Source organism: Macadamia integrifolia, chromosome 14 (assembly GCF_013358625.1).
Source record: "Macadamia integrifolia cultivar HAES 741 chromosome 14, SCU_Mint_v3, whole genome shotgun sequence".
In the NCBI taxonomy this organism is placed as follows: Eukaryota; Viridiplantae; Streptophyta; class Magnoliopsida; order Proteales; family Proteaceae; genus Macadamia; species Macadamia integrifolia.
Window position 1 is genome coordinate 6,003,801 of NC_056570.1, and position 24,968 is coordinate 6,028,768.

The 24,968-nt window shown below is 38.3% G+C and overlaps 1 long non-coding RNA gene across 1 annotated transcript in view; it reads right to left on the reverse strand.

The window, feature by feature from the left end:
* Window positions 1-4,643: 4,643 nt before the first annotated feature.
* The window catches only part of LOC122061788, a 39,072-nt gene continuing 18,747 nt past the window's right edge, over window positions 4,644-24,968 (reverse strand). The window contains exons 12-19 of the long non-coding RNA XR_006134719.1: window positions 19,821-20,228; window positions 16,554-16,677; window positions 16,129-16,290; window positions 12,083-12,202; window positions 11,699-11,914; window positions 9,568-9,689; window positions 9,330-9,375; window positions 4,644-4,859 (exon numbers count right to left, since the gene is read on the reverse strand). This is a non-coding gene — a long non-coding RNA (uncharacterized LOC122061788). The remainder of the gene's footprint in view (window positions 4,860-9,329; window positions 9,376-9,567; window positions 9,690-11,698; window positions 11,915-12,082; window positions 12,203-16,128; window positions 16,291-16,553; window positions 16,678-19,820; window positions 20,229-24,968) is intronic.

A 24,968-nucleotide genomic window follows, 5' to 3' on the forward strand; every position in this document is an offset into this window, starting at 1 on the left:
AGGTTCTCTTTGGTTGGATTTTCATTTCAATTTCAGATTCAATTTTTAAAATCAATTTTTGGTAAGAAACTGAAATCGTCTTTTTTTTGGTTAGAGAAAGAAACTGAAATTATTTGATTACATCAATTGAAATTATTTCAAGAATAAAAAAAATTCATTTGGTAGTCCAATTTTAAGAATGGATTCTTTATATTTATTGCAATAATAATACCAAAAGGGGGCACAGACCCATAAATGGACCAGACTTTCACACAAATTCGATTACCCAATGCCCCAATCTGATTAATGCCCAACTCCATTTTATCCCTTCCTAATCAGAGTTCATATTTACCATTTCCTGCTGTAGTGGAAAGGGTATATATAGCAAGACTGGGAAAAAAAAGACAGGAGGGGGGGGGGGGGGGGGATGGCATATAGAAAGACATTATGAACATGGAACTTCCCCCTTGGAACCAAATAGTAACTTCCAAGCCAGTAACCTTCAGTGCAGAGGGTTGGTTCATGGTTGTTTTATCTTACAGAGCTGAGAAAGAGAACCAAAACACAGTGGTATTGACTATTGAGCAAGTGGGCAGCTCAGTGTGTGTGTATGTTGGTCGTGTTTAATGTTGTTTCAATCAATGGAAGGAGCCAATAGAGATGATGCCAATCTGATTCTTATAAATGGGATGGGATCCCTCAGCAGTCAAGTCATGATAACTTCGCAAGAAGCCAGATCCCAAAAGCCAAGCAGGTGAGTCCATATATTAGTCCCTCTCTGCTCTGGAACCTGGTAGACCGCCTGACAGATCCTCCCAGCCAAAACCCACAAGAAATACCAAATTAGGTATCATGCAGTGATGACCAGACCTGAAATCCTAGATAGATGAATCATTATGATCTACTACTATTACTACTACTACTACTACTACTACTTTGGCTATAAATAGCAAAACTGAGCTTGATAATAAGAGGGGGCTTGGCTTGCACAACTGATTACTGTTTGCCCCTGATTTGACTTGTCTTATAATAAGTGAAAGAGCTGTAACTGTCTATAACAGATCCCTACCTCTAGATTCACTCCTCTCCAGAAACCCAAGAAGTTCCACTTCTGATTTCTGAGTTTTGAGTAAGGTTTAATCATGATACTGTGGATAAAAGAGACTATTGATCTCTCTGTAGCCTGTATACAAACTGTGTGAAAACTGAAAAGATGGGTTTTCTGCCAAAGCATTGGCAGATAGATGAAACCATGAAAGAGGACATAGAGGAGACTCAGTAGAGGAGAACGTGGTGGATCGCATCAATACATCACTTCAAAGAGTCTTCATCAGTTACAACAAAGGGAGGAAGATAGGGCCAAACAAAAAGGAAGGATGATCATGATAGTTGTTGGGTTGCTTGTTTGACTAGCGTATCAGAACAGAACAGAGGCTTCCAAAAGGGCTTTTATCCCTCAAATCCATTTGTGGATACTGCTGTGACATGCATGCAGGGTAACAGGAGGAGGAGAATCTTAACTGATGCGTCTCCCCCTCTTCCACTCGTCCTTCCTCCTTCCTCTCTCTTTGTCTGCTGAGAAAATGAGAGAGATTTGTTTTACTGTTTAGAGAATCTTAAAACCATCGATTGCATAAGGACTGATGTTTGGCACGAGTGAATGTACGGATGACGGATCTCTCATTTTCTCACGAGTGGACGGTAGATTCGTGTGTTAATCAAAAGAATGGATGAAACGTCAAAAAGAGAAAGAGAGCTTTATACAAAAGAGGAGCACGCACATGTACGAGGAGAGAGGAGAGCACAACCGAACAGGTCCTCTACTTTATTTTTTATAAAAGAGACCAGATTAGGTGCGTCTACGGGCTTGCCATGGACACGTGGATTTCATTGTTTATTCTTGAAATAACAAATTTAAAATTAGACCAACCGATCAAGTAAGAAATCTTTTTTTACTCAAAGAAGCTGAGTATATGGAGGGAGAACATGAAATCCTCCTTTAGATGATTTTAGTGTTCCTCTTTATCGAGGTCAAGGATCTAATTTCAAAATAGAAGTTTGAATGTAAATATGGTCTAATGTTTATTTCCAAGTCTGTTGCTAATATGGTTTTAGGTATTGATATCTAATTGATCATATTATATCGGTATCAGCTGAGATCAATTTTGATGCCAGGCATATATTGATATCAAAACAAAGGTAAACAAAAAAATAAAATAATAAAAAATTATAATAATGAAAAATAGGGATGAAACTGATCGATCCAGGTCAATATGGGCTGATCTGGTATTAGTATCCGATACCCAGGAACTAAATCCTTGGTTGCTAAGGTAATATTGCGTGTCAAGTTAAGTAGAAATCCTAGAGGGGATGGGTGTTCCTGTCTTGTAATTTAAAATGGAGCGTTTTCTACTAGAGTTATTGTTCTTTGGTTGCTTGAAAATTAGAATGGGATGAATTAGTTCTAGGAAGTTTTGGAATTTTGTATGCCATTTATCTATTCACCCAAAGTTTCAAGTGGGCATTTGCTTTTTGTTATTTTATCTCCTCTAATCTTTGTGTGAATTGTTTGATTCATCATTAATCAACCTGATCTGGACAAGTCAGAAATCTAATATTTTTTGGGTTTTGGCAATACCTTCTATTTCCTATAGTGGCATCGTAATGAGGTAACCTTTAAAAATCAAAATTCTAATCTTGTCAGGTTGATAACTGTAATTAACGGTTGGATCTATGATACTACTTAATTAATTTATTGTTTGAAGGAGACGGTGTAAACCTCAATTCTATCTTTTAAATAAGATTTTTTCTTCTCACATCGGGAAAAAAATTTCCTTCTTTTTTTCTACCAACTGAAGGGTATTAAATAGTACATAACGAATTCTAATTTATAATGACAGCTTTTGATTCAATGAAATTAATTACAGGATAAGCTTCTATTTTCATTTTACGATATAATTTTCATGTTTTCTTAGGAATGCCAAGAATCAGAACTTGGGGGACTACAGCAGAGCGTACTGACACTAAAAGAACAGGGGTGGTCTCAACTAGAAGTCTGGGTAGATAGCCAAGAGGATATGTATTGACATATTTTAATTCTGTAAGTATAATTAAAAAGGGCTAGTCTTGAGGTTTCTATTGCCTATAGATGGGTTTGTAAAGCAAGGGTTGAGCATCACAACCACTAAAAACTAACTACACATTAGATTACTTTCAAGTTCCAGTTTCAACTTTCAAACCCTCCACTGAATTGCACCCTTCGCTTTATTGGGTGGCATGAACAATGAGTCGGTTTTGAGGCCCATACATATAGTTCATGCCACATCCCTCACTTAATTTAACCCTAAATACTTCCAGTAAGTTGGTTTCATCTCTTTCAAAGGTTAGGATCATCAATTTAAGTTGGTTGATCTGGAAATGAAATCACAGATTTGTGTGTCAAGGGAAAAAATTAGCAAATAGAGACCATGGAAGAGTGTTCCATTATCCAAATCCCTATCATTTAACATGCCAAAGCATTTCTCTAGTCTTTAGCCTCGTTTGTTTCCAAATAATAGTTTTCTTTAGTCAAAAAAAATACCTTGAAGAAGCATCAAAACATAACAATGTTAGGCAAAGATCACAAACATATGGTGTCAGCCTCATCCAAATTAGCACATATAATATGGCCTTTAGTTTCGTGAGACATGGGGCAGACATTATTGACTTTCAAGCAACAGTAATGCATCACGCGCAGAGAGAGAGAGAGAGAGAGAGAGTGGTATTATCAATCACAAGGGAATAAAAAATGGTGTTAATCGGCGAGAGGGATGGTTGGTTGTCTTTCTCAGTAGGGTTCAAACTTCAATTTTCCATTTCTACATCGTTTTCTGTTCTTGTAATTAGTAGAAATCCAATTTAAAGGTCAGCGATGTAGACAACAAATCAAAAGTTAGATGATGCGTCTTTATTATGTCATTATCTCAAGTATATATAACCCCAAGTGAGTAATCGAGTTGACAAGGAGCCTTCACCTCAGGAAGTGTGTGGTTCTGTGTTCGATTTTTCTTACCTCCCTGAGGCCACTCCTAGGGGGTGTTTAGTATTCTTCAATGTTTTTAGCAAGTCGAATGGTTCTCATTCAATCCCGATATGACCCGGTCCATACGGTTATGGGGTCAGTATAAACTTATGGGACTACTCAGATCGAAGGCTTGGATATCAGTCATTAGGAAAAAAGAAAAATAAATAAATATATATATATCTAGTCATAAAAGAGCTAAATAAGTCCAAACAAAAGAGGAAATGAATCATAATATATAATTAAAAAAAAAAAAAAGGGCAACTCAGTGCATGAGACTCCCATTACTGTAGGGGTCTAAGAGGGGCAAGTGTACACAGCCTTAACCCCTACTTCGCAGAAGAGGCTGAGGAAACAAACAAGAATCTTCTACACAAAACTGCTGGTATTAGAATAGGGAAAGCTAAAAAAGAAAAATCATTTTCTTCACCCTTTCTTATGGAATGCCGTCCAGATTTTGACTAGGTGATGTTGGATCAAGTCTAGAAACTTTCCAACTAATTTCATGTTTTCACGTGCAGATATAGAACTCCCAATTGTCTAAAAATACCATAGATTTCATCATGTACTGAGAGTGGGGTGGGGTTGAAATTATTCAATTATGTCAGCAAAACCTGTGATATGTCATTCTCAAACATGATAATGATGTACAAATCCAAGATTTGTTAGATCTAAGGTTGGACTTTAAATTGACTTTTTTTTTCCCTCTAAATTATGAGAATGAATGATAATGATGTACAATTCATCCTTGGAAAGAAAGAATGAGATTGATCTTACAGTACTTATGATTTCAGACTCTCCTTTATACAGATTGTGAAACCTGCATAAACATGAGAATTTCATTTATGATCATCAGGAAAAATCAACAAAATTTGGGCCTCTTCATAGACCATTAGATCTAAAGAGCAGTATGATAAAATCTAGAATGTCTATGGTCATATGCAAATAGAAAAGTCAATATAATTCCGGCCCTCGTGAAACATTCATTAAATCTGAAGAACAGTATAATAAATCTAGAATGTCAGTGGTAATATACAATTTTTATTTTTTTTCTTTCAAAAATGTATATTAGATAGATGGGGAATGCATATATATTGATATTTTGTTATCCACATACAAGGGTAGAGATGTAGTCTAAGATTAAATCATCAAAATTGTAATGGTGGCGTTTTGATCAAATTTTCAGTTTCTTCCTACTTTGATGGTGCTATATGTCATGTAATTCCTTCTTCCAAACATGTCATCATAGTAGGTCAATTATGGATGGAAGAATGGAAGGTTGTCCTTGATCATGTTAAGTGTTGTGGGGAGAAAGTATTGTATTTCTTAGCTACTGTTATGGATAGGATTCACTGATTCAGTCTCACATTCAAATTGTCTTTATTTTCATCTTCATATAATATATAATATGCCAGGCAATAGGAGGTGAGAAGATCTCTATCGCACAACACTCTTCCACACTCTCCTTCTATTTCATTTTCCCCACATGGTCACATGAGATAAAGAAGGTGGGAGGTGATATAGAGGATGATGTTTCACAGAGGATTAAAGTGGGATAGATGAAGCGTAGAGGTGCATCTGAGTGTCATGTGACCGACCGATTCCTTTAAAGCTTTAAGCGAAGTTCTAGGACAGTCGTTAAACCGACTATGATGTATGGGATAAAATGATAGGCTGCTAAGAAGTCCATATTGATAAGCTTTGTGTAGAAAGATGAGGATGTTGAGATGGATGAGCGACAAAACTTTAAAAGATAAGGAATGGTCATATTAGGGCTGATTTGACAGTTACTCGGATTCATGATCATGCTCAGCGGGGGCCTAGAGATGCAACAGTAAGGAAGAGTTATGAAGTGAAATGATTCAGATTGAAAGAGCTAAAAGAGATAGAGGCAGGCTAAAAATGACCATAGGAGAATAAGTAATGAGGAAACATGCATAGTTTAGGTCTTGTCCCAAGTATGATTGCGAATAGATCCTTTTGGTAGAGCTAGAATTTATATAGCTGACCCCATTTAGGTGAGTATTTACCAATTATTACATCTTCTTTCCTTTGTTGCCTCTGATTGGATTCATGTAGCCGACCTCATTTAGTTGGGATAATGCTGAGTTGTTATTGGTCACACTAGTATTTGTGATGTATGGGCTTCTAATTCTTTGAGTTTTATTAGTAATGTGTTGAATTATAAGTTCCAAAAGTTGGGGTCTAAAGGGTGCACTAAAACAAATATTTTAATTAATGTGGGACCATTAACGATTAGTATTTATCTAATAGTGGTCGTTATAGATCTTGTGGGTCCCATTCCTTAGCTGTCATAGATAGATCTGAAAGAGTACTATTAGATATAATTTCTGTTTGAGAGTTTTAGTAGTTTAGCAAGTTATGGATCCTAAAAGTAGTTTCTAAAATAGTTTAATTATTTAGTGTTTGAATACATGACACACCCCTCCCTTAGTTATGAAATGAAATACAGAATCTGGGTTTGAATTTGAATTGTGTAGCCAAGAAGTCTTCCTCTATTCTCTCTTTCCTCTCTTCAGTAACTGTTTATGGGTACTGTTTACAATTTCAAAACACCCTATCTCTTCTCTCCCTTCTTCTTGTTTTCTTGCCCCAGTACATGCTACTAAAATCAGCAAATTAGCAAGCCTGTTTCAACCCTGGTTCAGGGAAATATTTTTTAGAATTGGGCCTGTGGAACAGCCGATCTGATGTCTGATACCTTGACTGGAAACTAGGATTGGCTGGCTGCATCACATATGTTCAAACATGTACACAATTAAGGCACAACAAAGTAGGGAAATTCATTGTGGACTTACTATCCAAGAGGCCCCCTTTCAGTTAGAATCTGAATAATGCGTAAAATGAAGTGTGACTATAAAAAAGGAATCCAAAAGACTCCAAGACAATATCAAAAATCATATCACAGAAGCTATGGATCAAGAATCCAAAGTTGAAACTTACCTGAAAACTTGTGGAAACAGTGTTTGATGACTGCAGATCCAATGTCACAGAGACAATTCATGCTAGCATTAAAACATTTGAATAAATATTGGCATAATTTACGAGAACATTCAAGCTAGGAACCAAACTAGGTCATATCAAGTCCCATCACCCATTTCACCGGGATTATTTGTGGCATGATCCGTTCCATTTCCCATCTCTTTGACAAGAACCGGCCTTCCATAGTGTATTCCTTCTTTTCATCATAAAATGATTATAACAAGGGACGGAAAAACTTGTGTTGTTATATCTCTCAATGTTTTTCGTTGAGTAAACTGATTTTGTTTAAAAGAAAAGTCAATTAACTTTCCCAAACATTGTGTCATACCCTAAGAACTGTGATGCGGAACTTATGTTCCAAATCATCAGAAGTTCCACTGATCTACTATTAAGAAAGTGTCCATGGATTCCTCTCTCTCCCTCCCCCCATCCCAGCAGGTTTTTCCAGATCTGCCGGAGCAACCTGGCCTTAAGGCTGGGCTGCTCCCCCTCCCTCCGGTCTCAAATTTCAATTGATTCAAATAGATACATATCAGAATCGTATTGGCACTGGCACCGGTACCAAGGTTTAAGATCTCTCTCTCCTGCCCCATCTCGCTGATCTGAAAAAGAGAGGTCTGGCGAGATCTCTCGCCGAGATCATGTATTTTTTTTCCCGGTTGACTTGGCGGTTGGTCTCGGTGGTCGTATGGCTTTTGTAGCCCCTGAAACTTGGTATTTACCCTATTTTAGGCCTTCTAAACACAATAGATTTCTTTTCTTTTAATAAAACCTAAAATGGTACCTTGACTTCTTACCCTATGTAAGTAGTCTTCGACTCTTCGGACCCTAGGCTAGTATGCTCTATTTAATCCACATTCAACAATCAACACATGATACACCATAATCATAAGAATTTAAAAGATATCATAGATAAATTACTTAATTGTTTAACAATTAACACTGATGATTGATGAGTCACATTCACATACATTGAAATTTTGAAATGACCTAAGATAAGCCACATAACAACATATGGTTAGTGTTATATGCATAATTTATTTAAACAAAAAAATGTATTTCTCTCTAGGAATCCATAGATCAGTGTTATATGCATCACATATAAAAAAAATCAATGTAAACCAACAAACATTGATGATGTTTCCATGAAAAAATGGGTTTGAGAAGTATTTTTTTTTTTAATCTAAAATGGTTTTTGAGAAGAAAAGTAACTCCAACGTGGATGAGGAGGTAATATCTCTACTCTTTAAGCTTCAATGAGTGTAGGAATGGAGATCCTCAAGCAAAAGCACCAAAATCCTTGCTCCCTAGCATTTTTTTTTTCAAAAAAGTAAGACAGAGGCAAGATTTGGTGAGATCTCGGTCGAGTTTTTGTACAATTTATACCTTGCCATGCCTCTCGTCTCTCCTTTTTGAAAAAAACGAGATATTAGCGAGATCTCGCCACTCTCGTCGTCGAGATCTTAAACCATGACTGGTACTGATACCATTAACAAAAACCCTAGGTAAGAGAAAGAAATCGAAAGATCTGTATCAGAGGCATTTGGATTCCTTCATAAACCTGACAGCAACTGCCCAAGCTCTGCCTGGTTACAAGTTGAGCTTTGAACCAGAATCTCCAAACAGCAATCCATGCAACATGCAACAGTGATTTATAGCATGGCAGGCAGGAACCTACTTTTTATTAAGCAACTAGAATGGGTATAAGTAGAAAAAGGAATTCTCTATTAGGAATGTTCCTACTATGTTTTCCTAAGATCGAGGTTTACAATTAACTGTAATGGGAAAATAGAATGAACTGTAATGTGAAAATAGACTTAGTTCATATTGAAGTATTACATGTGAAGTATAGAATGTTCAAAATAAGTGAATTAACGAACATATGTCCTGTATTATAAAATGTTGCTTGCTAGTGACATAGTTTTGATTGATTAGAGTAGAGCAAGGGCAAACGGTAGAAATATGCCAGATAAACAAATATATGGGGCACAATTTAGATAAGAAAAAAAGGTAGAAAGAAGAGGTAGTCAAGGATAGCAACAAACAAATTACAACGAGAGTCAGTTTTTCCATTGTCAATATTCACTAATCAATGAAGGAGAGTGAGAAGTTACACATAGATTAGAGTTGGGTGGGTAAAAACAGGAGGTGCTTTTGGAGAACTGTTTAAATGATGCATACATAAAGGCTGTAAAATTTTTAAGAAGATTCAAGAAAATTCAAGGGTCTTGTCATTTGTTTGAGGAAAGTGCACTAAGGGGTAGGCATAGGATTGGTGCATACTTACAGATATGAATTATCAAGACCTCCCCTATAAGATGGATAGCCTGAATCTGCCACATTCCACAGAAATCTGTTTCACCAGTCAGTTATAAAGCCTATTGTATAACCGAATAAATTTTTCCTATGTTAAATACATTCAAATAGTAAGATCTCAACAAATTACCACATGGAAGAAATTCCCTACAACATAATTAGAATTAAAAGGCAGTGCAGGTTTAATAGGAACTGGGAACCACACAAACCTTAATTCCACCTCTCCTTCTCAACCTATCATTTGAACAATGCGGTGAGGGGTCTTCCCCAACACCACCACAACAATGTCAGCATCCAGTACCCTCCCATCTCTCAGTTTGACAGCATTCACCTAAACAAAGAGGCAATTAGACCATAAGAAACATGGTCGGACTAATGTGAATTACATTTATTGTCACGTGTTGGGAATATGCCCAAACTCCTATGAATGTTTTGGTAATAACAGACAACCCATTGCTCTAACTATATGTCTAAGTGGTGGTTAGTACAAAAGGTCCGCTCAAGATTTGCATATTTGATTTATCAAGTCAAGACACGAAGATCAAGAGTGGAAGCTACAAGTGATGATGAAGACTTCAAGAATCAAGTAATGATGAAGACTTCAAGACTCAAGTTATGATGAAGACCCTAGGATAGTCTAGTATTCTTTGTATATTGTACACTCCATATATATATGTGCACGCACTTCATGCATCGCATATCATCATACTAGAATGACTATAGGACATTCCTTGACCAAGCTGGAAGTCCATAGGTGATGTAGAACATAGTTAGAAGAATACGTTCTAAATGATATTCTGTGAGAATCACTATAACCAGACTCAAGGGCATTTTGGGAAACCTTAGAGTTGGTATCAGGAGATGAACCCTTCATAAAAGTTGTATTAAATCGAGTCACGATTCGAACACAGCTTGAATCGGGTCAATCCGATGTCATCCCAAAAATTTATGGCCGAAATACTGGTGACTGGTTAGTATGATAGTTGTCTGTCAAAACTAAGAACTGTAGGCGGTCGACCGACTGGAAGCCCCAGTCGATCGGACCTATCTGAGGCCATAGCTAGTCGACCAGATGAAAGTCCCGGTCGACCGGCACCTGCCTGGATCTCTTCTAATAGGTAGTTTTGATCTTCCAACGGCTCTTTCCGATCGATCGGCTACCGATGGCGGTCAACCGGTGGATCTAGAATATGACCATTAGAGTCTGATTTACTGCCTATAATGCTCTCCTAATCTCTCCTATAAATACCTAAGATGCTCATAATTAATTATGAATTAAGTCTGAGCATTAAGAGTATTATTGTGAGCATTCAAAGCCAAAAAGCTATCCTATCTTACTTGAGCAATTTGGTTTTCCACATTACATATAAAAGCTCAAGTCTCCATCAAAGTCTTCTACACTTTCACTGTGCAAGTCAAAGCTACAGAGAAGACTTATAAGGTGCATCATTTAATATCATATTCATTATTTGCACTACACCAGAGGTAACTCTCTTTATTCCATTATCTCAATTTTTTATTTTACAATTCCTAGACTGTACTTAGGATTGTGTAAGGATTCTCTTATCCTGAAAAGAGTAAGGTGCCTCTCTACCTGTAAAGGAGATTGTAAAGGCGCCTCTCTTCCTGTAAAGGGGATTTGCAAGGATACTCTTATCCGTAAAAAGATTGTAAAGATTTTCTTCCCTGCCTACTGTATTGAAAGGGAAAACTAGTGGAATACCTTACAAGAGGATTCTTGTAAGGAGTGGACTAGACTCAGATTGAGTCGAACCACTATAATTCTTGGTGTTGTGTGATTGTGAGTACTCTATTTCATTCTGCATTCCTATTTACAATCACACTTGGGATATTAATTTTAAAAGAACTGAATTTCCACTAATATAACATATTCACCACCCTCTAGGTTATTTCAACATGTCTGACTGAGAACCTACCTCCCCATTTGCATTTGTATCAAATCCAATTGCAAATGTTCCCTTAATAATTGACACCTTTCTTGGAATAATAACTCTCATAGAAAGAAGCTATAGCAGCAGTGAAGAGCCGACCCAACTACAATTGTTCACTTAATAATTGACACCTTTCTTGCCATAATAACCCTCATAGAAAGCAGCTATAGCAGCAGTGAAGAACTGAGGCACTGCAAAAACATATTACATGAAATACGTTGCCAATTCTAAGAGCACTTTCATGGATCCCAAAAACACATGAAGAAGTATTTTGCATTCAGCTTCAGGAGGTAAACTTGCAGATAATTTTCTAATTTCCACCCTAGTCTCAATCCAAATCAAAGAATATTAGAAGTCCATAAGAGAAAGTTAAAATGGCGTCACTTACTACACCATGGCTCAAGATACACCACAGTAACATAAAAAATTGATGATCCTCATTACAACACCAAGCTCTAGACCAATGTATCCCCCTCCAACACTCACAGCCTTTCCATCCTTCTTCGCCTTAATTGCTTCTATAAGCTTGTCAGCATCATCAGTTTCTCCCAAACAGAAAATGTGCATCAGCTCCTTGAACACCAAAACCAGACAACCTAATGTCCTACAAAGGAGAAAGCAAGAAACAGATTGCATGGAGGGAAAGGGAAACAAAATAAACAGAAAAATCAAACCTTATTGCTAGTGAGAACTATTTGTTTTCATAAAACATACAGATTAAAAAACAAAAAGAGGAAATAAAATCACAATTTATCAGATAATTGATACATACTAAATAGCCAGTTCCAAGTATCAAAAAGTCACTTAGAGTTTGCTCCAGCTGCACTAGTAAGAGTCTTGGAAGCTACATCTACTTTCACTATTTCAGTGCTAAAGATCGACTCTATGCCTGCTGTAAGTGGTAACAACAGATAAGCATAAATCATAAATCTGTATTAGCAAAACACTTTTGAATATTAATGCAAATAATCATATATCATCCCAGGGCTAACATATAACATTTGAAAAAATATGGTAGGAAAGCAAGCACCAGACATGAAATCCTGGGAGTCTTGCAGCTCTTGTCATCGATCTCATTGTAAGCTAAACATATTGGAGAATTGGATATGTAATTAAAGGAAAAACTGTAGCAAAAATTAGTTAAACATATCTGAAATAGAAGACACATTAACATAAATGTGTTCATATATCTTCGTCTAAAAAATCATTAGTGCATAAAATGTTTACTATTGATAAAACACGATGAGATTTTAAATGGGGGGGGGGGGGGGGAAGGACAACAAACCATATAGGCTCCATCTGGTTGCAGGTAAAGGGAAAGGGAAGGGAAAGGAAGGAAGTGAAATCAGTTTTGAAAATAAAAAGAGAAGTTTTGAAATCATGAATGTGTAACCTACCTAAGACTCTTACTATATTTAATAATTATATTTCTCTGATATGCTGTTTATTTTACATTTCAAATCAAAAGGATTTGATTACAAAGTAATGTAAAATTTACCAACCATATTTAGAACTTAAAGAAGTTGGCTACACAATCATGTGAGTACAAAAGTTCCCACTTAAGCATTGATTTGATTTGATTTCCCTTCCCTTTGTTTCACTCGCAAACCAAATGGAGCCATAATAACTTTGAACGAATACATCACATTGATATGGCAAAAGATCCTTTACATGGCCCACCCATCTAAGAAGGGCTTCCTTCATTCTCCACCTACTTTTTTCCATGGAAAGTGCAATGTGCTATGGCAATTCCAACCATTGGATGGATAGTGTATGGTATAGATTCTCCACTCGTCAAAGTCCAGAAGAAGCACCATAAAAGAGGACAAATTAAAATGAACAACTCACATAATTACTTTGAGTTGTTGGAAACTGAAATTCAGCACTGTTAATTTTGTAAATTTTTTTATCATATGTTTAATAAATATAAATCAACTGGCTCGATTAATGGTTCATGAGCGTGAAAAAAAAATGCTATGAGTAACAATACAACGACAGAGTATCTCAATCCAAAGGGTTAGAGAGAGCTCCCCTCTCATGACCTAACCTGGCCCACATGTCTGACATTCCTCTGGTGGTCTCCACCACCACCGTTAACCCTCCACCAATCCAGCCCTCTCCCCCCTGGGTCTTTATGGCCTCCCCTCATAACCTCCCTTCTCGAGTTGGTTATCTTCTCCATTACATCCCCCCTTCCATCATCAATGAGCGGAAGGTTGGTGTTTGCCTCCTAGGTTACTAAAGCACGAAATCTCAAAATGGAAAAATTATCTCGTTGGCCACTTTCTTGGCAGCAGAACCGCCCTTTAGCATAGTCAAAACTTCCCTCATAAAGCAATGGACAATGAATGGTTCATTATCCACCTACCTCCTTGACAAAGGCATCTTCATTTTCAACTTCTATAATGAAGCTGACAAACTCAAGCCTTGGAAGGAGGTCAATGGCAAGTTGGGAAGAAATCCATTTTCATTCATCAATGGGACCAATTCACCAATCTCAGCAAAACAGACCTCCACACCATCCCTGCGTGGGTAGCCCTCCCCAATCTCCCCTTCACTATTAGTTTGATAAAGGCCTCAGCATTGTAGGTTTTGTCATTGGCAAACCCCTTTACTCAGACCAAAGAACCAAATTAATGGATAGGCTTGCTTTTGCTAGGATATGTGTTCAAATATCTACAAAGGATTCCCTTCTTCCTCGGTGACCATTATGAAGATGAAGGCTTTTCCTTCTCCCATACTGTGTGCTATGAATGGCTCCCACCACAATACTCCATTTGCAAATCATTCGGCCATCACACCTTGAAATGTCCCCTATCCAAATCACCACCTCTAATATTGCGGCTTTGCCTGATGATGCTCCCTCTCATCTGGCCATATCCCCATCTCCGACCTCCATCAGAGGTAGAAAGAGGATTCATAACCATTGGCACCGGAACAGAAGCTGGATGGCCAACCCAGATCCAAAACTTATGTCTGTCAAGCCTTCCTCGATTAGTCCGTCAGTCTTCCAGCTTGATACCACTGGACACAACCACTATTTCATCCTCAATAACCTAACCGATTCTGACATTGAATCCGCCTCCATGTCTTCCTCTTCTAATGATGAAGTTTTGTCCCCTCATGCCATGGTTGTAGATATCACCCATTTTTAACTGCCTCATGTTGTGGCTTCCACATCCCCTGAGAAGAACCCTTTTTATCACATCACTTATGCTTTTCCCACCTTACACGTCCACCCCCTAAAAAAAAAAAAGATTTGAAGTTTAAATGGAACTGGCTATTTGTGCCTTCGTTGTCTTGGTGCTTGCTGTGAGAAACAGTTGTGAGGTGAGAGATGCCTTTTAGATTACTGAGATGTTGACCACGGCCATAGGTGAGAGGCCTTGGGTCATATCCCCTTCTTCTTTTCTTGTTTCTATTTCAAGTTCTCTGCAACTTTAGGCCTATTCAGGCTGACCCATTGTAGTTGTAACCTTTTTTGTTGTTCTATTATGGAAGGAACTACTGTTGGTGATAACAAGTGCTGGTGGAGTAATTCCTATTGCATCCTACACCCCTTGGTTACAAGCTATTAGTTGTTTTCCTACTAAATTCATCTCTTCTTTATATCTCTTGCTTGGAACATCAGATCTTTGTGATCTTTCGAAGTGTTGACCTACATTCCAGCACCTTCCTTTGATCTAAATTGAAGCATCTTCCATTGATCCCATCGACAGTAATAGTAAGCTTTTGATTTTAGAAACTACTCTCTATTTTCAGGTCTATTCTATATCTATCAATCCAACCCTCAGTTGGCTGAGATATTTGGAGGTGCATCTCCATTGACCAGGTCCCACAATCACCACAACCTTGGTATTGATCTGCTCAATAGATTGTTTGTTATGAGCTATTGCTAAATATGTTTTCAACTTTCTATTTTAATCCCACCATTTACATGCTTGAAACTAGTGCAGCCCAAGGGGGAATTACCATCAATAAAGAAATTATTCCCTATGAGCAGTCTAACCCCAACCCTTTGCCCCCACCCCAACTCTACCCACATAAGCCCAGGCCCATCTCCCAATCGAACCCTCTCCATTCGCCCACTCGGCTCACCCCCAACCTTACTAACCTGTTCAGATTCAGCCTCCCGGGTCCCTAATCTCTGACCCTCCCCCCCCTTTAATTCGTCTCCCCTTCATTTCCTCTCCCCTAATCCCCACCCTGGGATGGTCTATCCATAGTAGATCAGCACCCATCTCTGTCCATTCGCTCCCCTCCATCCTCCCTTGTCCCTCCTTCATTTCTATCGTCAACGTGACACTAGCTCCCCTCCCTAACCCATGAAGCAGCCCTATGAAGTCTATTCCTTTCCCAGTAATGAAATTTTTTTGCCTAGTATGGAAATACGTAGTCATGTTCTCGGTCGTGACATCTTATTATGATTTGGTGAACCTTTTGCTTTGAGGGTCCTCCTCCCTTGGGTTGTGCGCTTCTTTAACTTTGGGCCTAGTTTCCACACTGATTAGCAAAATACTTCATCCATCTGTCCCGTAATTCTCAAACAAAAATTCATGCTAACAAAATATAATTAGCACATTTCACATCATTCTTTTATAGACATCACCTGTAAGGGATTGCCACCAATTATTCCTCAAGAGATCAATATCCTATAGTGATTATCTTATCATAAATGAGTCTGCATCAAATATAGAAAAGGATACCTTACAGGGAATAAAGATGAAAATTGGATGATTAGTAAACGACTACTTCTATGAAGCAAAATATTAAGCCAAACTCCAAAAAAAGAGAAAATTTTCCCATGAGGTTGCTGACCTAGTTTCTTCCAATAGGGAAGTGATACATGTCAGTTGGCATGAATTGTGGCATGACACTTGGACCCATTTCAAGGTTATATGGATTATTTCTTGTTGGGTTGGAAGGGTACTTCTTCACTCCAGCACTCTTCTGGAAGAAACAGCAAACAACCCATTCATCCTGCAAAAGATAATTTACCAACATTTCTGCTGAATGCCAATGACATATACTACCTCCTACCTGGGCTCGCAGCCAAAGAAATGGAATCCTGAAGTGTATTTTAGAAAATACCAAAACCTAACAGGGTATCTGTGAATAAAGGGAAAGTGATCTATTTTATTTCTTTGGCTGTGATCCTGGGTGGTAAGAAGTAACCCAGGTAGCAACAAGTTTTTTCCAAGAAAAAAATTGTGGGGGGGGGGGAGGAAGAGGGGTGACTCAACTGGTTGGTTCTGCCAATCACCTCTTAATTAATTAGATGATTTATCAGCACTGCCTCATCATGGATTAGACTCAACTTGTTAGGGCTGCACGCCACGAGTTCAGTTCCTCGGCATGAACGTTCACCTGTATGTATGTATCAGAAGTCAACATCTGTCTCTTTTATATTCATAAATAACCCTCTTCACCCTGGAAATGACAATAAGTGGGACAGATGTTGGCCTCTAACAGGTACATGTAGGTGAACATATGTGCAAAGGATCCATTTTCGCATGGCACTGTATGTGGTAACATGCAGTTATCCACATTCTTGCACTTCTTAGCAGTTAATCTTTGCTGTTTCTTAGAGTTCTCATAGTGTGTTCTCTCTAAACCACCCACCAATGTGGCAATCCCCATTCAACTGATCAGTGTGCATCTATGATAATTGATAATCAACAAAGATAGGAAATATAATTTGTGTGCATGCGTGAGAGAGAGAGAGAGAGAGAGAGAGAGAGAGAGAGAGAGAGAGTCTTCCACATTCATGGATGATATATTGGCATGGTTGTGCACCTGCACCCAATGGGTCAGTGGCTTTAGGGTTTCAGATTTAGGCAGCAGTAGGGGAGGGAGAAGAATAATAAGAATGATCCACCAACCACCCCACTTGAAATAGCCTAGCTAAATTTCTTCCCTCTTCATGAGCCTCTGGCGACAAGCTCCATTAAGTTCCGAAACCTGACATGAGAAGAAAAAACACTTTCTCCCAATATTCTAAAAGTAAAGATTTAGAAATGAGTTTACCATCTCTATCAACATCCTATCCATCCTTTTATCAGAAAAAAAAAAAAAAAAAAAAAAGAAGACGAAGAAGAAGAAGAAGAAAAAAAGGATCCTATCCATCCTCTTAGTGATTTTACTCTGCAAGGCATATACGTGAAGCAGATCCTTAATGAAAAATCCCTTTCTCTTTACAAAGTAAGTTCTACCAGACGTGCATGAGAAGAGACATGCATGAGAAGGCATGCTTATCCCCTAGGAACCAATAAAGCAAATAAACTGGTAAGATTTAGGTTGCAATCCTTCTCCACATCCAATTCTTTCCCTCAGCTACATCAGTTTGACAGTGCATATACAGAAACAGACGCTTAACAGAGGACCAATCCTCTAGACAAATCAGTTACAGATTGATGCTTCAATCTTGATCTCAAGACAGTTTCATAGTTCAGTTTCTTACATGCCTACATATTAGTAGGGGGTGACAACAGAACATGATCAGGCTGGCCTAACCATAATGCAAAGAAAAATGGTTATCTACGGACAGACTCAAACTTGGCTTTCATTTCATAAATACTGGCTAACAGTCCTTCATATTGAAATGGGAATGGCTATAAATACGTTTTGCCATCATAAATAAGCTTGCCTTGAAGTTGTGAAGACAACAATCAAGCAATCAATAATTAATTATTACATACAGGTAGAGATTGCACCTGTAGAACTTGTAAGACAAAGCTCTTAGTCCAAAACACACTTTATGCAGAATGTGATTTGTCTAACTGAGGATCACTCAACCTCAAGTTCAACTTTTAAAAGTATTCTCTGCTCTTACAAATGTACAGTCTTGGAAAAAGCTAAGAAACCAACATAAATTGTTGAGTTTACGTATGCTGGTTATCCCGGAAAACATATTAACTAATGAAAGACCAAGAAAAAAAAAATTGCCGTCTTATAATTCAGAAGACAGAATACAGGGTTAGAACCAAGACTATTTAGTTAATGCAGATTTAGTATGTAATTATATGTTTTTGGGCTGAAAAATCAAGCATCATAAGTCATATTGGTAGGGGGCAGGAAGGATGAACCCTAGGTACAGGATAAACACATCCCTTGCAAGATCCCAAGCACCCAAACCCAAAATGTCAACCTTCTCAGATGAAGGTTAAACTCTGACAATCAATCCCAAATGCATATAATAGATGTCTTTCAAAATATGGTAATGGTCCAACGAAGGATTAAAAGTAATTGAAGAATACTCAAATCTAAAATTGAATTCTCGCAATTAGGAGAATTCTAATAATCAAAATCAGGAAGTCAGATTACCCCATTATGCCACTGCAACCGTCAGATTACCCCATTATGCCACTGCAACCTCATTCTAGGCTGGTTAAATCAAGCCCAAAACATTAACCAAATCTAAGGGTAAATTGAAAAACTCAAAGCTGACATAGAACACAGGACAGAAAACAAGATATTTTTAGTAACTCCAGAAAATAGCTCTTATCAGCCCAATAACTAGGTTGAAGGTCAGTATTAGGGAGGCTTTGAATGTCCCCAAGTCTTGCCCTATTCTGATGGGTAAATCAGAATCAGGTGATTATACAAACTAGACTAAAAATAGGGGTAAAACAAGGATTCTGCAGGTCACAAAATCAGGGCTTAAGGATGTATGTCAGCAAGAACAGATTATGAAGAATAATATTAGATTATGGATGATGTTCTAACACAAATCAGAAGAGAAATCAAAACTCAGCAAAATCAATCAAAGAGAGATTAAATCAGTACCCTACAGGTCTGAGAGAATTTACAATAGCTATGGTCTATCAACTGTTCCACAAACTGGTTATTCATGGATTTAGAAACCCTTTGGAGTTCCGCTTAATATTTTGCTTCATTGTAGCATCAATCTTAGCCTGGTTTCTTTCAACAACATATGGCAGATCATTCTTCACATGCACCAGCATGCATTGTTGTTGAGCATGGATGCAGTGAAAACTTGATCACAATTATTCTGGATAAGTTAATAGAGTTAGCTCCACTACTAAGAAATGTATTTTTAAAAAAACAGTGACATTGCAACACAAAAAAAACCAACAGCGTAATGTACACTAAGCCATAAATACACTTTAAGTAATATAACAAAATGGAAAATATAAAAATGATAAGGAAACAATTGTAGGAAACAGTGGGAAGGGATATCCACAAACAATCTATACAGATATGTTCAAGTAAGATCCCTCTTTATGCACTTACTGGGACATCACATATCCTTTAGGTACTTCCTTGACAAATACAAAGTAAACCAAGTCACAATCTATGCTTCTCAACAGAATCTATGTAAGGATCAAATAAACCAAATAAGAAACTATTAAGCTTTTAAATGTGAAATTTTTTTATTTCCAATAATGTAGTAGAACAATCTTCCAATACTACTTTATAGAAAGAGAAACTGCAGATGCAAAAAAATTCTCTAAGAATTTGATCACTACATTGAGGAAGGAACAACATACAATATCAAGATCGTCTTTCTCCATAATTGCTACATCAGCAATATGTCTTTCATATTGTCGCCTCAGATATGCCTCAACATCTATTTCTATCATTCCCTGCAACATTAACAAGTAGGCATGGGTTATTGGAAAGTGAATTTAATTAACAAAAGGAGAAAAAAATATATATCGTCTAACAGTCCATTGTACGTGACTTCTTGCTTTTCATTTTCCTCCATTTACACCAAATTTTTGGTTTTCTTTCTATATCCCCTGTTTTGAAATATACAAACCTTTGTGACGGCATTGAAATAAGGAGGAAACTTGTACTTAGATTTGAAAGTAGACCCGACGCAACTGGGTAAGAGAAAGAAAGTACAGATCGGTTCAACTATATGTCTTGTTTGTGTCTGGACCCTCCCAAGGTGACTGCAGAGGTTAAAAACATAAGGAAATCCAAATATAATGAATCGAAAGAGGATAAGGCAGGAATAGGAAGCAAATATCATATGAAACCATTCACAGATGCAAAAGGCACTCAACTTCAGTTCCACCTTTCCATGTCTATGGCAAATTTATAATTTCAAACTGTGAAACCCTCTTCAGACATTGTACATCATGTAATAGAACTCCAACTACATTCAATGTATTACATCCACTACTTACTTTTAATACTTTTCTTCTTTTTTAAGCAACAGGACCAAAATATCTTTCGCTTATGTTCTTTTCCAGTTTTTGCCTTGTATATTACAATATTCTCGTGGTAAAATTTGAGTTTTTTCAAATTGTTTGCATGACTAGTTGCTAGTTATAATTGATCATCATTAATATGGTGTTTACTCCATATTCAAATAACTATACTGTATATATTTTTAGAAAGACGATCTTAATTTTTTATTGGTTTTAATCATTGTTTTTTAATGTGGTGGTTACTCCATATACAAGTAAATCTGCTGTATATATTTTTCTAAAGACCATCTTAAATTTTTATTGGTTTTATCAGAAGTAGAGGCTAGTGGCCAGTAACCACACCCAGATATGTAGCAAACAAAAGAACAACTGGAAGAAGAAACTTCAGTCTCAAGACTCTCAACACAAGCTAAAACATAAACAGATCAGACCAGCTAAGCTCTTATCAAAAATACCAGTTGCCATTAGCAGCAAGCCAGCAACAGAGAGAGAACAATATAAGTGGCAGATAATACCAGTCTCATTCCAGAAAATAGCAATAGTAGAAAATGATGAACTCAATGCTACAGGCCAGAAAACTTCAACAACTACAAGTCATAAAATAGCAACAGAAAAAGATGTAGAACTGATTATTGCGGTGCAAAAAAAAATCTTAAAAACAAAGAATTGACAGAAAGAAATCTTTAATAAGAAAAAATCCAACTAGGGAGAAATAACACCAGGGAGGAAAACAAAGAGGAACCATGATGTAGACAAGCTATACTCCACATAGTGCCGCAAGAAGAAGAAAAACAATGGTCCTCAATACGCCACAGTTCATCAACTGAACCTGTTTCGGTTCAGGCCAGGCCAACCATGGTCTGGATGCCACTGGTTTAACTAAAAAACCAGATTCGTGGGGTCCATATTGTAGTATTACAACATTGTTACTTTGGATTCTACTTCTTTATTTAATAGTTCCTTAGATTCTATTTAGTACCTTCCTTATTGTATGATGACCCACTTCTACAATTGTGGACCTTTATTTTAGTAGTTTCCACATATTAGTTTCTTTTGAAAGGAGTAGATCCTTCCTTATAATGTAAGGGCCATAGAGCTCCCCCCCCCCCCCCCCCCCCCCCCCCCCAACAAAAAATAAAAAAAAGATTTGAAGTTCAATGGAATTGGCTATTGTGCCTTTGTTGTCTTACTGCTTGCTGTGAGAAACAGTTGTGAGGTGAGAAATGCCTTTTTGGTTAGTGAGATACTGGCCAAGGCCATAGGTGAGAAGCCTTGGTCATATCCCCTTCTTCTCTTGTTTCTATTTCAATTTCTCTGCAACTTTAGTCCTATTGAGGCTGTTCCCTTGTAGCTGTAACCGTTTTTTGTTGTGCGGTTGTGGAAGGAACTCCTGTTGGTGATAATGAGTGCTGTTGGAGTAATTCCTATTACATCCTACACCCTATGTTACAGGCTACTGGTAGTTTTCCTACTGAATTCATCTCTTCTTTATATCTCTTGATTGGAAAATCAGATACTTGTGATCTTTCAAAGTGTTTACCTACATTCCAGGGCCGTCGATCTAAATTGAAGCTTCATCCATTGATCCCATCGACAATAACAGTAACCTTTTGCTTTGAGAATCTTCTTTATGTTTTCTGGTCTAGTCTATATCTATCCATCCAACCCTCAGTTGGCTGAGATATTGGGAGGTCCATCTCCATTAACCAGGTCCCACAATCACCACAACCTTGGTATTTATCTACTCAATAGATTGTTAGTTCTGAGCTATTGCTAAATCTGTTTTCAAACTTTCTATTTCATTCCACCAATTACAGGTTTGAAACTAGTTCAGCCAAGGGTGGAGTTACCATTAATAAAGACATTATTCCCATTAACAGTCTTACCCCAACCCTTTGCCCCCAGTTCTCACTTAGCCCTGGCCCATCTCCCCATCGAACCCTCTCTGTTGGCCAACTCCGCCCACCTCAACCTTACCACTTCAGATCCAGCCTCTTGGGTCCAAATGAAGGCCCCTCTAACCCTCCCCCACCCCCCCCCACAAGAATTTTTTTTTTCCTCTCCCCTTCATTCCCTCGCCCCTAATCCCAACCCTGGGATGGACTCTCCACAACAGATTAGCACTCATCTCAGTTCGTCCAATCCCCTCCATACTCCTGTGGCCCCTCTTCGTGTCTACCATCAACATGACACCAGCTCACCCCTACGAAGTCTAATCCTTGTAATGTAGGGATGGATTTGACAACCAAACCAGACCCAAGACTGCAGGAAATTATAAACCAGAGAACAACCAATAATCACCCAACAGTGAACAGCAATAACAGTCCAATATTAACTAGTCAACAGTCCTTAACAATCAGATTTTGTCAAACCAGAATTTGGGGCTCTATGACCAGATATCAGCACCAAACAAAAGGACTAATCAACAACCAGACTAGTCCACAGCCATAACAAAACAGTAGCAATTTCAGCGGTTGACAGATTTCAGATTACCAATATATATTAGGACAGGGCAGCAGTAGACTAAATAAACACAACCAGAAAACTCCAGAGGTCTTTAGAGGTTCAAATCAGCAACAATAATGACCCATCATCTTAAGGAAGCAACATAAAATCAGTCACAGTAATCGACCTCAAGTTGGGACACAGCAGGTCACTAAAAGACAAGGAATTGGTTGTCACACCCCGCCTCCACTCACCTGAAGGCTGGTGACATGGACACGCACATGTGTCCACAATCCATCCAGGATCCACAATGCAGTACATTAAGTTCATAAGATTATAAAATGATTCTAAAATCACATACTTATAATATAAACAAAATATATCAACTGGTGATCTCTATTAATATTTACCATATTTACACAAAAGAATGTTTTCACATCTGGATCATAATTACAGTTATGCCCCCACAGGGCTACATCTGTTAAGTACAAAAAGAATAAAAAATAGAAGATGATATTCCCATCCTCAGCGTGCTCCAAATGCACAATCATCGCACATGCATCCATCCTCGTGCGCAACTAGCTCCTCATCCCAGAGGTCACCTCCGTAGAGAGTCGAAACCTCAATCACAGTTTTCAAAGGATTTCCTGAATCAACATCTAAAAGGGGGCAACAATGGGGGGTGAGCTTCCACGAAGCCCAGTGAGGGGTAACACATAAGCAATCATGACAATCCAAGAAAATGCAATAGTATAAATATTCATGCCCGACCACATCAATATGAATGCAATGACATGATCCATTTATTATCAAGCAATTCTAAGCAACAATTTCTAAGTCCAAAGGGGGTATAAGTGCTACTGCAACATAGGTGTTATCCCCAGTCATGAATGTACGTTATCAGTCCCTAGGGATACAAGCTAGTTGCGAGTCAGGAGCGTGCCAGTTCTGGAACCACATCATTGCCCGGCAAACCCCTATTAATAACCCTCCCATAATACCACTACATCGAATCCAACATTACATGTAGGGTATACCCGTCACCGAATCAAACATCGCGTGAGGGCCTATCACGACGCTGGCATCTACGCACCTCAGTCACCGGAAATCGTCCTCAACCACGGACCGTCGGACAAGAGGATTAGCCAATACGTAAACCCCTATTGGCAAGGGTTGTAGCACCAGGGCAGTTATCCTAGCCCAATGCATTCTAATATGCCACAACACAATTCAATCACACACACACACACACACACACCCTGAGCATACAGTGCCGCTGGCACCAACCGTTGGCCACCCTGCACCCCAATCTCCACATACACACACACACCCTAGGCATACAGTACCGTAGGCACCCACCATAGGCCACCCTGCATCCCAGTCACACACACACACATGCACAATCATAATCCACATTCTTATGCCACATCAACACTTTACATAAGGAATAATATAATAATATGCAAAATGATAAAATTCATCCACATATGCATTATGATACAAGCATTCCATAAAAGCACACAAAATCCCCTCACCTCGAGTTCTAGATGACGATAGATAGTTGATGGTTTTGTGTTGCGTGCTCCCGTCACTTCTCGGTTCCACTCCTAGGATACATAATGTTTTTAGGTTATTCGGTTATTCATAGAGGAGTGGGACACTAGGACTCGTGCCCCAATAAAAGGATTAAAAATTAGCTTTAAAATAGTTCACCAGTGGATGATTACCAGTGGATGATCATCCGCCGGTGAGTTCACCGGTGGACAAATCCGAAAGAGGTGCACATCCTGCAATATTTTCACCGATGGATGCTTACCGGTGGATGATCATCCACCGGTGAGTTCACCGGTGGACAAATCCGAAAGGGGGTGCACATCCTGTAATATTTTCACCGGTGGATGGTCCCTACTTTCACCGGCTGGCCGGTGACCATCATCTGGTGAAGTTAAAATCGGGGTTTCCTTGCCCCATATCAGCCCTAAAGGCCCTGTGGCCCCTGTGTATGGTGGTGGGAGTGTATGTTGTTCAGTGGGG